Source organism: Eschrichtius robustus, chromosome 13 (genome assembly GCF_028021215.1).
Source record: "Eschrichtius robustus isolate mEscRob2 chromosome 13, mEscRob2.pri, whole genome shotgun sequence".
Taxonomy (NCBI): domain Eukaryota; kingdom Metazoa; phylum Chordata; class Mammalia; order Artiodactyla; family Eschrichtiidae; genus Eschrichtius; species Eschrichtius robustus.
The window spans coordinates 18,720,288-18,738,097 of record NC_090836.1 but is presented as its reverse complement, the minus strand read 5'-3'; positions in this window follow the sequence as shown (position 1 = coordinate 18,738,097).

Genomic DNA, 17,810 nt, shown 5'->3' with positions numbered 1-17,810 from the left:
TTTAAAAATTTATTTTCCACTTTACAAAGTGAATAAAAACGTACTTTAAAACATCAGGTAGTAGCTTAAGACAGTAAATAAATTTAAAAAACAAATAAACAAGCAAATAAATAAATAGTGCTCTGTGCTCCATCTGTTTGTTATTCCTTACTCCACAGAGTAAATCACTTTCAACTTTTTTTGGTTGTTTCTTTAGATAGTTACTCCATAATTCTAAGTAACGTACTTATGTTGCCTTTTCTTGATCTTAAAAAAAATGGTGTATATTGTATTCTCTCTAAGAAAGATGAGGATTTTGTTATCTTACATCCCCCATTTTACCTCAACCTTAATATCATTGTACCACTTTTTGGGTTAAATTAGTATTTAGTATTTATTTTATTAAGATTATGGATTGAATGTATCAAAATGTTTCTTTTCCTGTGTAACTTTTTGTTTTGATCAGGAGTTAGTTATTGCCTTGTTTTCACATTGATTTAGTGTTTTACATACCTATTAGTATTTCAGCCCCAAACTAGTTAACACAAGTGTCTAATCTCAACACATTCAAACATAACAGGAGGTCTCTCAGTTTCTTTTTTTCTTTCTTTCCTTCTTTTTTTTTTGAGAACTCCTTTCTCAGGCCCTCTGTCTTCCTACTCCAGTATAGATTGACTGCTCTCTTTCCTTCTCTTTTCCAGCCCTCTGTGGATATAATTGAGCATTTTCTCTCCTCTCTTAGCGTGTCAGTTATATTTCTTTCTAAAATTTCTTTAGTTGTTACCCCAGAGACACAATATACGTTTTTGGTTAGTCTCAGTCCACCTTTAAATAATGCTATGATGCTTCATGTGTAGTGCAGGTACCCTATACCAGAGTATTTCCAGTTCCTCCCTCCTGATCCTTCTTATGACATTGCTGTCATTCATTTTGCGTATCTATTGGCTATAATTACCTTATGTATTGTTACTGCTCTTACTTTTACAATTATCTTTTAGATAAATTAAGAATAAGAAAAATAAAAGGTTTTTACTGTACCTTCATTTATTCCTTCTCTGATGATCTTCCTTTCTTTATGTAGCTCTGAGTTTCTGACCTATACCATTTCCTTCTCTCAAAGAACTCCTTTTAATATTTTTTTCAGGGTAGATCTGCAAAAAATATTATGAGTTTCCTTAGTTTTTGTCTGGGAAAATCTCTTTTTTTTTTTTTTTTTTTGACTTTTCAAGAATACTTTCACTAGATATGCAATCCTAGGTGAGTGATTTTTTTTCCCTCTCAACACTTTAAATATTTCACTACATTATCTTCTTGCTTGCATAGTTTCTGATGAGGAATTGGTTGTAATTCTTATCCTTTTTCCTCTTTGGATAAGGTGATTTTTCCCCTCACTGGCTTCTTTCAAGATTTTACAAGAAAATGTCTTTGATTTCTGTAGTTTGATTATGATAAGCTTATGTGTAGTTTTTTTTGTATTTATCTTGCTTGGTGTTCACTGAGCTTTCTGGATCTGTGGTTTGGTGTCTATTATCACTTTGGAAAATTCTAAGCTATTATTACTGCAAATATTTCTCCTGTTCCTTTCTCTCTTAATTTTCTTTTGGTATTCCAATTAAACATATTTAACATCTTTTTAAAAGTTGTTTTTGGTTGTTTGTTTTTTCTTCTGTTTTTATTGAGATATAATTGACATACAGCACTGTATAAGTTTAAGGTGTACAGCATAATGATTTGACTTACATGCATCATGAAATGATTATCACAGTAAGCTTAGCGAACATCCATCATCTTGTACAGAAACAAAATTAAAGATATAGAAAAAAAATTTTTCCTTGTGATAAGAACTCAGGATTTACTCTTTAAACAACTTTCATATATAACTTACGGAAGTGTTAACTATATTTATCATGTTGTACATTATATCCCTAGTATACTTACTCATCTTATAACTAGAAGTTTGTACATTTTTGACCACCTTCATCTAATTTTTCTCCCCGCTACCCCCGCATCTGGTAACCACAAATCTGATCTCTTTTTCTATGAGTTTGTTTGTTTTTGAGGTATAGTTGACCTACAACACTATGTTAGTTCCTGTTATACAACATAGTGGTTTGATATTTCTATACATTTCTATACAAAATGATCACCTTGATAAATCTAGTTACAATATGTCTCCAAACGAAGATAACATAATTATTGACTATAATTGCCACACTGTACATTTCATACTGGTGACTCATATATTTTGCAACTGGAAGTTTATACCTCTTAATCTCCCTCACCTATTTCTTTCCTCCCCCACCCACCTCCCCTCTGGCAACGACCTGTTTGTTCTCCTTATCTATAAGTCTGTTTCTGTTTTGTTACATTTGTTCATTTGTTTCGTTTTTTAGATTCCACATGTAAGTGAAATAATACAGTATTTGTATTTCTTTTCTGATTGTTTTCACTTAGCATAATACTCTCTAGGTCCATCCATGTTGTTGTAAATGGCAAGATTTCCTTCTTTTTTATGGCTAAGTGGTATTCCATTGTGTATATGCACATATATATATATATATATATATATATATATATATATATATATATATATATATATATATATATATATATATATATATAAAACATCTTCTTTATCCATTCATCTATCAGTAGACACTTCGGTTGCTTCCATATCTTAGCTCTTGTAAATGATGTTGCAATGAACATAGGTAAGCATATAACTTATCTAATTACTGTTTTGGTTTTCTTTGGATATATACCCAGATGTGGATTTGCTGGATCACATGGTAGTTACATTTTTAATATTTTGAGGACTCTCCATAGTGTTTTCCATTGTGACTGCATCAATTTACAGTTCCACCAATGGTGCACGAGGGTTCTCTTTTCTCCACATCCTTGCCAACACTTGTTATTTGTAGACTTTTTGGTAATAGCCATTTTGACAGGTGTGAGTTGATATCTCATTGTGGTTTTGGTTTGCATTTCCCTGATGATTAGTGATGCTGAGCATCTTTTCATATACTTGTGGGCCATCTCTATGTCTTCTTTGGAAGAAAGTCTATTCAGATCCTCTGCCCATTTTTTAACTGAGTTGTTTATTTTTTTGGTGTTGGGTTGTATGAGTCCTTTGTATATTTTGGATATTAACCCATTGTCAGATACATTGTTTGCAAACATCTTCTCCCATTCAGTAGACTGCCTTTTCATTTTGTTGATAGTTTCCTTTGCTCTGTAAAGCTTTTTAGTTTGATGTAGTCCATTTGCTTATTTTTGCTTTTGTTTCCCTTGCATGAGGAAACATATCCAAAATATATTGCTTAAGACTGATGTCATAGACTGTACTGCTTATGTTTTATTCTAGAAGTTTTATGTTTGTGTCTTACATTTTAAGTCTTTAATACATTTTGAGTTTACTTTTGTATATGGTGTGAGAAGGTAGTGCAGTCTGATTCTTTTGCATGTAGTGGTCCAGTTTTCCTAGTCCCACTTATTGAAGATATTGTCTTTTCCTCATTTTATAGTCTTTGCCTCCTTAGCCGCAGATTAGTTGCCCATATAAGTGTAGGTTCATTTCTGGGCTTTCTATTCTGTTCCATTGGTCTATGTGTGTGTGTTTTGTGCCAGTATTATACTGTTTTGAGTACCGTAGCTTTGTAGGACTGTTTGAAATCAGGGAGCACGATACCTCCAGCTTTCTGAAGATTGTTTTGACTGTTTGGGGTCTTTGTGCTTCCATACAAATTTTAGAATTATTTCTTCTAGTTCTGTGAAAAATGTCATTGGTATTTTGATAGGGATTGCATTGAATCTGTAGATTGCCTTAGGGAGTATGATCATTTTAACAAAATTAATTCTTCCAATCCAAAAACACAGTATATCTTTCCATCTGTTTGTCCATTTCTTCTAGGTTGTCCATTTTATTGGCATATAATTGTTTGTAGTAATCTCTTATGATCCTTTGTATTTCTGTGGTGTTGGTTGTAACTTCTTTCATTTCTGATTTTATTGATTCAGGCCTTCTCTCTCTTTTTCTTGATGAGTCTGGCTAAAAGTTTATCAATTTTGTTTACCTTTTCAAAGAAGAGCTCTTAGTTTCATTGATCTTTTCTATTTTTTTGTCTCTGTTTCACTTATTTCTTCTCTGATCTTTATGCTTTCTTTCCCTTTACTAACTTTGGGTTTTGTTTGTTCCTCCTTTTCTAGTTCCTCTAGGTATATAATAATTAGGTTTTTATTTGAGATTTTTCTTGTTTCCTGAGGTAAGCTTGTATTGCTATAAACTTCCCTGTTAGAACTGCTTTTGCTGCATCCCTTAGATTTTGTATCATTATGTTTTTGTTTTCATTTGCTTCCAGGAATTTTTAAATTTCTTTTTTGATTTCTTCAGTGATCCATTTGTTGTTTAGTTGTGTACTGTTCAGCCTCCACATGCTTGTGGTTTTTACAGTTTTTTTCTTGTAGGTGATTTCTTGTGCCATAACGTTGTCAGAAAAGATTCTTCTTTTTTTTTTTTGGCCATGTGGCACGTGGGATCTTAGTTCCCTGACCAGGGATCGAACCTGTGCCCCCTGCATTGGAAGCATGGAATCTTAACCACTGGACCACTAGGGAAGTCCCAAGATTCTTGATATGATTTCAATTTCCTTAAATTTACTGAGACTTGTTCAGTGTCCTAGCATGTGATCTATCCTGGAGAATGTTCCATGTGCCCTTGAAAATGTTGTGTATTCTGCTGCTTTGGGATGGAATCATATATATATGTGATATATATATCACATATATATATAAAATGATATATATCATATATCATATATATCATATAAATTATATATATATAAAGTTCTTCTGGTCTAATGTGTCATTTAAGGCCAATGTTTCCTTGTTGATTTTCTGTTTGAATGATCTGTCCATTAATGGGATGTTAAAGTCCCCTATTATTGTTGTGTTACTGTTAATTTCTCCTTTTATGCTTGTTAATATTTGCTTTATATATTTAGGTACTCCTATGTTGGTTGCCTATATATTTATAATTCTTATATCTTCTTGGATTGATCCTTTGATCGTTACACAATGTCCTTCTTTGTCTCTTATTACAGTCTTTGTTTTATAGTCTATTTTGGCTTATGTAAGTATAGCTACCCTAAGTTTCTTTTGATTTCCACTTGCATGGAAACTTTTCCCATCCCCTCACTTTCAGTCTGTGCTGTGTCTTTAGATCTGAAGAGAGTCTCTTTTATGGGTCTTGTCTTGGTATCCATTCAGCCATTCTATGTCTTTTGATTGGAACATCTAATCTATTTAAACTTAGAGTAATTATTGAAAGGTATGTACTTATTGCCATTTTTGTTAATTGTTTTTGGCTTGTTTTTTAGCTCTTTTTTATTCCTTTATTGTTCTTTTGCTCTCTTCCTTTGTGACTTGATGACTATCCTTAGAGTTATGTTCAATTTCTGTTCTCTTTTTTTGTGTGTTATCTAATATAGATTTTTGGTTTGTGGTTACCATGAGGTTTATATATAGCAATCTCTACATATGCGTGATTATTTTAAGTTCTTGATCTTTTAAGTTCAAATGCATTTTAAAAATTCTGTATTTTTACTTCCTCCCCCAAGTTTACTGTTTTTGACATCATATTTTACATCCTGTTGTTTTGTGTATTCCTTACCTACTTGTTGTGGATATAGATGCTTTTACTACTTTTGTCTTTTGACCTTCCTACCAGCTGTATAGGTGGTTGACTTACTACCTTTTCTGTATATTTGCCTTTACCAGTGAATTTTTCTTCCTGTAATTTTCATATTTCTAATTTTGGCCTTTTCTTTTTTTTTTTGCTTAGAGAAGTCCCTTTTAACATTTCTTGTAAAGCTGGTTTGGTGGTGCTGACCTCTTTTAACTTCTGCCTGTCTGTAAAACTTGTGATTTCTCCATCAAATCTGAATGAAAGCCTTGCCAAGTATTCTTAGTTGTAGGCGTTCCCCTTTCATCATTTAAGATATATCTTGCCACTCCCTTCTTGCCTGCAGGGTTCTGCTGAGAAGTCCGCTGATAGCCTTATGGGAGTTCCTTTGTATATAACTTATTGTTTTTACCTGGTTGCTTTTAATATTCTCTCTTATCTTTAACATTTGCCATTTTAATTACATTGTGTCTTGGTGCAGTCCTCTTTGGGTTGATCCTGTTTGGGACTCTCTGTGCTTATTGGACCTGGATATTTCTTTCCCAGGTTAAGGAAATTTTCAGTTACTACTTCTTCAAATATATTCTCAGCCCCTTTCTCCCATCTTTTCCTTCTGGTACTCCTATAATATGAGTGTTATCCTGCTTGATGTTGTCTTTGAGATCTATTAAACTATCCTCATTTCTTTTTTCTTTTTTCTGTTCAGCTTCAGTAATTTCCACTATTCTCTCTTCCATTTTGTTGATCCATTCCTCTGTATCATCTAATCTACTGTTGATTCCTTCTAGTGTACTTTTTATTTCAGTTATTATATACTTTATCTCTTTTTGTTTCCTCTTTATATTTTCTAACTCTTTGTTAAAAACTTTTAACTTCTCACTCTGTTCATCTAATCTTCTTCTGAGTTCTTTGAACATCTTTATGATAATTACCTTGAACTCTTTATCGGGTAGATTGCTTATCTCCACTTCACTTAGTTCTTCTGGGATTTTATCTTGTTCCTTATTTTGGAATATATTCTTCTGCTGCCTCATTTTGCCTAATTTGCTGTTTTTATTTTTATGTATCTGGTAGGTTGGCTATGTTTCCCGACCTTGGAGAAGTGGCTTTTTGTGGGAGACATCCTATGCATCCCAGCAGTGTACTCCCCTCTGGTCCTCAAAAGTATATGCTCTAGAGGTGCTCTCTGTGTGGTCTGTGTGTGTGTCCCTCTTTTGTGGTGGGCTGACTACCATGGGCTGTCTGATAGGTGTGGCTGGCTCTGGTTCAGTTGGTTGCCAGGCCCCATCTTGTGCAGAGGCTGCTGGACTCTGGTGGGTGGTGCTGGGTCACAAGGTGGCTTGCTGCAGAGCCCTATAGCATCTCAGGGCTAGTGCTGGCCCACTGGTGGTTGGAGCCAGGTTCTGCGGTAGGTAGCTGTGGGGTCAGGGGTTCTGGATTTAATTTTGTCCTGCTGGTGGATGGGTCAAGCTCATGATATATAAAAATATATATATATGTGGCGTCTGGGGTGTCCCAAAGCTTGTGTTCCTCTCCTGGTGGTTGGGGTCAGATCCCAAGGTGGGTGGTTGAGGGGCCCAAGGTATCCCAGAGCTGGTGTTGGCCTATTAGTAGGTGGGCTGGATCCTAACATGGCAGGCTGCAGGGCTGCCATAGTCCTGGGGCTGATGTCTGCCTGTTGGTGGTGGGGCTATGTCCCCACCTACCTAGTTGCTTGGCCATAGGAGGTCCAGTGCTGGTGCCAATAGGGCAGTGGGTGGGACCGTGTCTTGGCAGAAAAAAGCTAGAGGGAAGATTCCAAAATGGTGGTTTCCAGCAACATTTTTCTCATGGTAGAACAAACTTCCCAAAATTGCTGTCACCAGTGTCCTTGTCCCCAGGGTGAGCTTCAGTATCTTCTTGCCTCTCTGGGAGGCTCTCCAAAATCAGCATGTGGGTCTGACCCAGGCTTCTTTCAAATGACTACTTCTGACTTGGGTCCTGGACCATGTGAGATTTTGTGTGTGCTTTTTAAGAGTGGAGTCTGTATTTCCCACAGCCCTCTGGGTCTCCCCTCCCAGGAGTAAGAACTACTAACTTTCAAAGCCAAATGTGCTGGTGGCTCATCTTCCCAGTGCACGACCCACAGGCTAGGGAGCCTGATGTGGGGCTTGGGCTCCTCTTTCCTTGGGAAGAACCTCTGCAATTGTAATCATCCTCCTGTTTGTGGGTCACCCATCTGCGGTATGTGTCTTGACTATATCGTGTCTCTACTCCTTCTACCCATCTTGTTGTGATTCCCTCATTATACCTTTAGTTATAGAAGATCTTTTCTGCTTGTCTTCTAGTCTTTATTATCAATAGAATATTGTGTATAGTTTTAATATATGTATATATATATGTATATAATATTGTATATAGTTGTAAATTTATTATGCCTATGGGAGGAGGCGAGCTCAGTCTTCCTACTCCTGTCTTGGCCATCCTCCAGGAAGCTCCTTTAACACCTTTTGAATTAACTATTTACTGCCCCACATTTTAGTTTGGGAATTTTCTATTGACCTGTCTTCCAGCTTGCTGATTCTCTCCTCAGCCATATGCAGTACTAATGAGCTCATCAAATACATTCTTTATTTTCATTATGGTTTCTGTTTTCCAACATTTCCATTTGATTCTTTATTAGAGTTTCTATTGCTCCTCTTACATTAGCAATCTGTTCTTGCGTGCTGTCTACCTTTTTCATTAAAGCCTTTAACATATTAATCACAGTGATTTTAAATTCTGTCTGATAATTCCAACACTTGGGTCATATGTTCTTTGCTGTGTCTGGTTCTGATCCTTGCTTTGTCAATTCACACAGATTTTTTTTTTTCTTGTCTTGTAGGATGCCTTACAATTTTTTGTTGAAAGCCAGACATGATGTATTGAGTAATAGAAATAAAGGTAATTAGGCCTTCAGTGTAAAGTTTTATGTTAATTTGGCTGGGTGTTTACCTGTGTTTAGTGCTCGTAGTAGCTCCAAAGTTCCATAGGCTTCAAATTTCTCTAATATCACTTATTTTGACTCATCTATTGACTTTGGGCTTCCTAAAAGCTTTCCTCAGAGAGAATATGCATCTTGTAACTTTTCAGCTGTAATCCTCTGTTATTACATTGGAAACTTATTAGCCTGGAGGTAATGTGCGTAAGAAGGGAATTGTTCCATGATACTATGATTAAATTTCAGTCTTTTAGAAGGCCTGTGTCCCTGGGCTGTGAACTTCATAAGTGTTTCATAGTTTTATTTTCTCAAATTAATTGAGGCAGGAAGACACCTGTGGGTTAAAATAGGAGAAATGCCCTTCCTCCAGATGGGATAAGGCTATTATAAGGTCTTTTTCCTTAGAAAGTAGGACTTTGCTATGGAGAATCTTCTGAGCATATTTTACAATGACTACTCTTCTCTACCCTAACCAGAGCCCTAAGAGGATCTTTCTCAGTTTTTCACCCTGAGAACCTGGTGGGATTCCAGATTACTCTGAACTGTTCCTACCAGTTTATGGCTCCACATCTTCTGCTCCAAATAAACAGATCTCAGCTCTGGCTCTGGATCGGCCTATGTTTCAAGATTGGTGGTTTACCTTGTGACCTCAGGTCTCTGATGGTGCAAAAAAAGTTGTTGATTTACAGCTTGCTCAGTTTTCTTGGAAGGATGGGAGTTACGATTTCCAATTACTTTTGAGCTAAAACCAGAAGTTACTGATTATTCTTTTGATCTGAGTCTAAGCTGTTTCCCTAGGAATTCCCTTTGCCCCTCTCCTGCATGAGAGCCTTGGATTTCTGCATCCTTAATTCATTTTTTCTTGGTAAACTTCTTATTTTAGTGAAGTCTTACCAGTATTTTCCCAGGAAAAAGTGCATGGGAGTAAAGTTTTTAAGACTTTGCTTTTGAAGTACCTATTCTACTTTAAGTTTTCAGTCATGTTTTGACTGGACATAGAATTTTTTTTTTAACGTCTTTATTGGAGTATAATTGCTTTACAATGGTATGTTAGTTTCTGCTTTATAACAAAGTGAATTAGCTATACGTATACATATATCCCCATATCTTCTCCCTCTTGTATCTCCCTCCCACCGTCCTTATCCCACCCCTCTAGGTGGTCACAAAGCACATAGCTGATCTCCCTGTGCTATGCAGCTCCTTCCCACTAGCTATCTATTTTACATTTGGTAGTATATATAAGTCCATGCCACTCTCTCACTTCATCCCAGCTTACCCTTCCCCCTCCTTGTGTCCTCAAGTCCATTTCTACGTCTGTGTCTTTATTCCTGTCCTGCCCCTAGGTTCTTCATAACCTTTTTTCTTTTCTTTTTAAGATTCCATATACATGTGTTAGCATATGGTATTTGTTTTTCTCTTTCTGACTTACTTCACTCTGTATGACAGCCTCTAGGTCCATCCACCTCACTACAAATAACTCAATTTCATTTCTTTTTATGGCTGAGTAATATTCCATTGTATATATGTGCCACATCTTCTTTATCCATTCATCTGTTGATGGAAACTTAGGTTGCTTCCATATCCTGGCTATTGTAAATAGAGTTGCAATGATCATTGTGGTACATGACTCTTTTTGAATTATGGTTTTCTCAGGGTATATGCCCAGTAGTGGGATTGCTGGGTCGTATGGTTGTTCTATTTTTAGTTTTTTAAGGAACCTCCGTACTGTTCTCCATAGTGGCTGTATCAAGTTACATTCCCACCAACAGCGCAAGAGGGTTCCCTCTTCTCCACATCCTCTCCAGCATTTATTGTTTGTAGATTTTTTGATGATGGCTGTTCTGACAGGTGTGAGGTGATACCTCATTGTAGTTCTGATTTGCATTTCTCTAATGATTAGTGATGTTGAGCATCCTTTCATGTGTTTGTTGGCAATCTGTATAACTTCTTTGGAGATATGTCTATTTAGGTCTTCTGCCCATTTTTGGATTGGGTTGTTTGTTTTTTTAATATTGAGCTGCATGAGCTGTTTATATATTTTGGAGATTAATCCTTTGTCCATTGATTCATTTGCAAATATTTTCTCCCATTCTGAGGGTTGTCTTTTCGTCTTGTTTATGCTTTCCTTTGCTGTGCAAAAGCTTTGAAGTTTCATTAGGTCCCATTTGTTCATTTTTGTTTTTATTTCCATTAGTGTAGGAGGTGGATCAATAAAGATCTTGCTGTGATTTATGTCAAAGAGTGTTCTTCCTATGTTTTCCTCTAAGAGTTTTATACTGTCCAGTCTTACATTTAGGTCTCTAATCCATTTTGAGTTTATTTTTGTGTATGGTGTCAGGGAGTGTTCTAATTTCATTCTTTTACATATAGCTGTCCAGTTTTCCCAGCACCACTTAGTGAAGAGACTGTCTTTTCTCCATTGTATATCCTTGCCTCCTTTGTCATAGATTAGTTGACCACAGGTGCATGGGTTTATCTCTGGGCTTTCTATCCTGTTCCATTGATCGATCTATATTTCCATTTTTGTGCCAGTACCATACTGTCTTGATTGCTGTAGCTTTGTAGTATAGTCTGAAGTCAGGGAGTCTGATTCCTCCAGCTTCGTTTTTTTCCCTCAAGATTACTTTGGCTATTCGGGGTCTTTTGTGTCTCCATACAAATTTTAAGATTTTTTGTTCTAGTTCCATAAAAAATGCCATTGGTAATTTGATAGGGATTGCACTGAATCTGTAGATTGCTTTGGGTAGTATAGTCATTTTCACAATATTGATTCTTCCAATCCAAGAACATGGTATATTTCTCCATCTGTTGGTATCATCTTTAATTTCTTTCATCAGTGTCTTATAGTTTTCTGCATACAGGTCTTTTGTCTCCTTAGGTAGGTGTATTCCTAGGTGTTTTATTCTTTTTGTTGCAATGGTAAATGGGAGTGTTTCCTTAATTTCTCTTTCAGATTTTTCATCATTAGTGTATAGGACTGCAAGAGATTTCTGTGCATTAATTTTGTATCCTGCTACTTTATCAGATTCATTGATTAGCTCTAGTAGTTTTCTGGTAGCATCTTTAGGATTCTCTCTATATAGTATCATGTCATCTGCAAACAGTGACAGCTTTACTTCTTCTTTTCCAATTTGTATTCCTTTTATTTCTTTTTCTTCTCTGATTACCGAGGCTAGGACTTCCAAACCTAGGTTGAATAATAGTGGTGAGAGTGGGTAACCTTGTCTTGTTCCTGATCTTAGAGAAATTGCTTTCAGTTTTTCACTATTTGAGAATGATGTTTGCTGTGGGTTTGTTGTATATGGACTTTATTTTGTTGAGGTAGGTTCCCTCTATGCCCACTTTCTGGAGAATTTTTATCATAAATGGGTGTTGAAGTTTGTCAAAAGTTTTTCTGCATTTATTGAGATGATCGTATGGTTTTTCTTCTTCAATTTGTTAATATGGTGTATCACATTGATTGATTTGTGTATATTGAAGAATCCTTGCATCCCTGGGATAAATCCCACTTGATCATGGTGTATGATCCTTTTAATGTGTTGTTGGATTCTGTTTGCTAGTATTTTGTTGAGGATTTTTGCATCTATATTCATCAGTGACATTGGTCTTTAATTTTCTTTTTTTTGTAGTATCTTTGTCTGGTTTTGGTATCAGGGTGATGGTGGCCTCATAGAATGAGTTTAGGAGTGTTCCTTCCTCTGTACTTTTTTGGAAGAGTTTGAGAAGGATGGGTGTTAGCTCTTCTCTAAATGTCTGATAGAATTCACCTGTGAAGTCATCTGGTCCTGGACTTTCGTTTGTTGGAAGATTTTTAATCATAGTTTCAATTTCATTACTTGTGGTTTGTCTGCTCATATTTTCTATTTCTTCCTTGTTCAGTCTTGGAAGGTTATACCTTTCTAAGAATTTGTCCATAACTTCCAGGTTGTCCATTTTATTGGCATAGTAGTATTGGCTTGTAGTAGTCTCTTAGGATGTTTTGAATCTGCGATGTCTGTTGTAACTTCTCCTGTTTTCATTTCTAATTTTATTGATTTGAGTCCTCTCCCTCTTTTTCTTGATGAGTTTGGCTAATTGTTTATCAATTTTGTTTATCTTCTCAAAGAACCGGCTTTTAGTTTTATTGATCTTTGCTCTTGTTTTCTTTGTTTCTATTTCATTTATTTCTGCTATGATCTTTATGATTTCTTTCCTTCTGCTAACTTTGGGTTTTGTTTGTTCTTCTTTCTCTAGTTCCTTTAGGTGTAAGGTTAGATTGTTTATTTGAGATTTTTCTTGTTTCTTGAGGTAGGCTTGTATTGCTATAAACTTCCCTCTTGGAACTGCTTTTGCTGCGTTCCATAGGTTTTGGGTCATTGTGTTTTCGTTGTCATTTTTCTTTAGGTTTTTTTGATTTCCTCTTTGATTCCTTCAGTGATTTCTTGGTTATTTAGTAATGTAATGTTTAACCTCCATGTGTTTGTATTTTTTACATTTTTTCCCCTGTAATTGATTTCTAATCTCTTAGCGTTGTGGTCAGAAAAGGTGCTTGATATGATTTCAATTTTCTTAAATTTACTGAGGCTTGATTTGTGACCCAAGATATGATCTATCCTGTAGAATGTTCCGTGCACACTTGAGAAGAAATTGTAGTCTGCTGTGTTTGGATGGAATATCCTGTAAATATCAATTAAGTCTATCTGGTCTATTGTGTCATTTAAAGCTTGTGTTTCCTTATTAATTTTCTGTTTGGATGATCTGTCCACTGGTGTAAGTGAGGTGTTAAAGTCCCCCACTATTATTGTGTTACTGTCGATTTCCTCTTTTAGAGCTGTTAGCCATTGCCTCATGTACTGAGGTGCTCCTATGTTGGGTGCATATATATTTACAATTATTATATCTTCTTCTTGGATTGATCCCTTGATCATTATGTAGTGTCCTTCCTCGTCTCTTGTAGCATTCTTTATTTTAAAGTCTATTTTATCTGATATGGGTATTGTTACTCCAGCTGTCTTTTGAGTTCCATTTGCATGGAATATCTTTTTCCATCCCCTCATATTCAGTCTTTATTTTTCCCTAGGTCTGAAGTGGGTCTCTCGTAGACAGCATATATATGGGTCTTGTTTTTGTATCTATTCAGCGAACCTGTGTCTTTTGGTTGGAGAATTTAATACATTCACGTTTAAGGTAATTATCGATATGTATGTTCCTATGACCATTTTCTTAATTGTTTTGTAGGTGCTTTTCTTCTCTTGTGTTTCCCACTTAGAGAAGTTCCTTTAGCATTTGTTGTAGAGCTGGTTTGGTGGTGCTGAATTCTCTTAGCTTTTGCTTGTCTGTAAAGCTTTTGATTTCTCCATCAAATCTGAATGAGATCCTTGCCGGGTAGAGTAATCTTGGTTGTAGGTTCTTCCCTTTCATCACTTTAAGTATGTCATGCCACTCCCTTCTGGCTTGTAGAGTTTCTACTGAGAAATCAGCTGTTAACCTTATGGGAGTTCCCTTGTATGTTATTTGTCGTCTTTCCCTTGCTGCTTTCAATAATTTTTCTTTGTCTTTAATTTTTGCCAGTTTGATTACTATGTGTCTCAGTGTGTTCCTCCTTGGGTTTATCCTGTGTGGGACTCTCTGCCCTTCCTGGATTTGGGTGGCTATTTCCTTTCCTTTGCTAGGGAAGTTTTCAGCTATAATCTCTTCATATATTTTCTCGGGTCCTTTCTCTGTCTCCTCTCCTTCTGGGACCCCTATAATGCAAACGTTGTTGCATTTAATGTTGTCCCAGAGGTCTCTTAGGCTGTCTTCATTTCTTTTCATTCTTTTTTCTTTTTTCTGTTCTGCAGCAGTGAATTCTACCGTTCTGTCTTCAAGGTCACTTATCCGTTCTTCTGTCTCAGTTATTCTGCTATTGATTGCTTCTAGTGTATTTTTCATTTCAGTTATTGTATTGTTCATCTCTGTTTGTCTGTTCTTTAATTCTTCTAGGTCTTTGTTAAACATTTTTTGCATCTTCTGGATCTTTGCCTCCATTCTTTTTCCGAGGTCCTGGATCATCTTCACTATCATTATTCTGAATTCTTTTTCTGGAAGGTTGCCTATCTCCACTTCATTTAGTTGTTTTTGTGCAGTTTTATCTTGTTCCTTCATCTGGTACATAGCCCTCTGCCATTTCATCTTGTCTATCTTTCTGTGAATGTAGTTTTTGTTCCACAGGCCGCAGGATTGTAGTTCTTCTTGCTTCTGCTGTCTGCCTTCTGGTGGATGAGGCTATCTAAGAGGTTTGTGCAAGTTTCCTGATGGGAGGGACTGGTGGTGGGTAATGCTGGGTGTTTCTCTGCTGGGCAGAGCTCAGTAAAACTTTAATCCGCTTGTCTGCTGATGGGTGGGGCTGAGTTCCATCCCTGTTGGTTGTTTGGCCTGAGGCGACCCAACACTGGAGCCTACCCGGGCTCTTTGGTGGGGACTCTTTAATGGCGGACTCTGGGAGGGCTGACGCCAAGGAGTACTTCCCAGAACTTCTGCTGCCAGTGTCCTTGTCCTCATGGTGAGACACAGCGCCCCCCATCTCTGCAGGAGACCCTCCAACACTAGCAGGTAGGTCTGGTTCAGTCTCCTTTGGGGTCACCGTTCCTTCCCCTGGGTTCTGATGCACACACTACTTTGTGTGTGCCCTCCACGAGTGGAGTCTCTGTTTCCCCCAGTCCTGTCGAAGTCCTGCAGTCAAATCCCACTAGCCTTCAAAGTCTGATTCTCTAGGATTTCCTCCTCCCATTGCCGGACCCCCAGGTTGGGAAGCCTGACGTGGGGCTCAGAACCTTCACTGCAGTGGGTGGACTTCTGTGGTATAAGTGTTCTCCAGTTTGTGAGTCACCCACCCAGCAGTTATGGGATTTGATTTTATTGTGATTGTGCCCCTCCTACCATCTCACTGTGGCTTCTCCTTTGTCTTTGGATGTGGGATATTTTCTATGGTGAGTTGCAGTGTCTTCCTGTCGATGATTGTCCAGCAGTTAGTTGTGATTGTGGTGCTCTTGCAAGAGGGAGTGAGAGCCCGTCCTTCTACTCTGCCATGTTGAACCAATCTCCTCATTATAATTTTTATTGAAGATACCTTATGTTTTCTGCATTATTCTTTCCCTGTCTGGGTTTATTTTTTTTTGCAGTTTTTTGTTGGCTTGTTTTTTCTTTGTTTTCGTGTTGATGACTCTTCAAATGTCTGTGATCCTTGACTCCCCACTCTTATTTAAGATTGAGGCCTAAAAAAGAGGCCAGTGGGTCTTTGTGAGTAGAACTTATCACTGATGGGCTTCATCATAGGGTGTGAAGCAGGGATATGGCTGTTTGGATGGATACCTCTTGTATATATCACAATCTGTAGGTTTTCTCCTTTGTGCTGGTCAGTCTCTCTAGAGAGGTAATCTCATATGTTAAGCCAGGCTAGAGGATAACACTGTTCCTAGAGATATCACTGTTCCTTCTAAAGACTTTCAAACAAACCTCTTATTTTCTTTTATCCATCACCTCCATCTTCAGAGGTACCAGATGCTTCTAAATTCTGAGCCTTTCGAGAGCTCCATAATGCAAATTAGCTTGATTCTTGTTGGCTTCAATTTATACTCCCCCATCCTGTTCGAATGCGCACACACACACACACACACACACACGTACAAACACACAATATCACTTGAAGGCCCAGGGGTTTCTCCATTCTGATAAATCAGTTATCACTCTTCAATTACTTACCTGCTTGTGAAATTTTTGACATAATTTGCCTTCTTATGCATGCTTTCCTTTTCTCTTGTTCTTTTGAGTTTATGCCTCTTTTTTTCCTTTACTGTCCTTTAAGTGGGGTCATAAGAGGGAGTGGAGATAAGCAAATGCATTTATTCAGATAATCTATATTCAGAGACTTTCTCATTTTACACCCTATTTGCTTTAGTATTGTAACTGTTTGTGAAAAGGGCATGGTTTTTGCTTTCGTCTCTCAATTCCAAATCATTCTGACAACAAGAACTTGAGAGGACACTGAAGAAAGGATGACATTTTTGAATTTTGTAATCTCAACTCATTGACAATTCTCTTTAGTCTTCTAATGAGAAACTTCTACGTGACTGTTAATATTTGTCTACACGCTGTTAGCATCCAAGCTAGCTTGTAAATTGTGTGTGACCCATTCACTCTGATCATCTTCCTGGATCTTGGTCTCTCTCAACTTTTCAGTGTGAGGGGCTCCTTTTCCTTTCTTCTCCAAAGCTTCAGTTCTGTGGTGGCTTCATCTCTTAGATGAGCTTTCACTACAACTCTGATGTCACAAAAGCGCTGCCCATCGAATTTACTTATGGTATCCAGTAGTTTTGCACATCATGTTGACTGGTCCAGTAAAAGACATTTATAGAGCAAACCCTGCTTGTGTACTCAGATGCAGAACTATAAAACAATACCTAAACTACCTACTAAAAGTCGTATAAACCAGAGAGCTAAATATCAGGTAAAATATTTTATTTAAAACATTAAACATGGGGGTTTATACATTTCCTTAGCAGTGCTGCCTGAGCAACAGCCCAAATAAATTTGAGAAGCTCAAATTCTCAAGCAAACAACCAAGCAACAATTGTTTGTTGAGTACATATATACTCAAGCCTGAGATTGTACCTGGAGGAATATGAAAAAAACATAAAATATTGTTCCTGCTCTTTCCCCAGACATGGAGGCATGTCATGTGGAATCCTCCTTCGGATCAAAAGCACAGGCTTGTCATTTGACATATGAGGCCAAATACTCTTACTGTCCCGTTGCTGAGGCAAAGCTACATATGAAAAATGCTAGCAACATAACACTACACATCTAAACGTTTAACCATCTGTCAGGGCCAGCAAATACTATAGACATTCAGATCAGGAGGTCAAAGGGAATAGAAGCAGAAACCAGAAACATTTACTGAGTTCCTACCTACGAAGTCTATGTTTTAGGTGGTCTGGGAACACATGGAGGGAGAAATTCCTAGCCACTTGGTTTGGCCTTGAATCATGTGCTGGATTTGTATGGAGGGAGACAAAAGGTATCTCATGAAAGAAGAACATGGACCACAAAACACAGTGACAAAAGTGATGCCTGTGTGACTTGGAAGGGGAAGGGCAATGGTCTGACTGGATTCGGTGTTCATGCTCCAGAGAAGCAGGGAATGAAGTCGGATTGTAGGGTAGGGCAGGAGTCAAC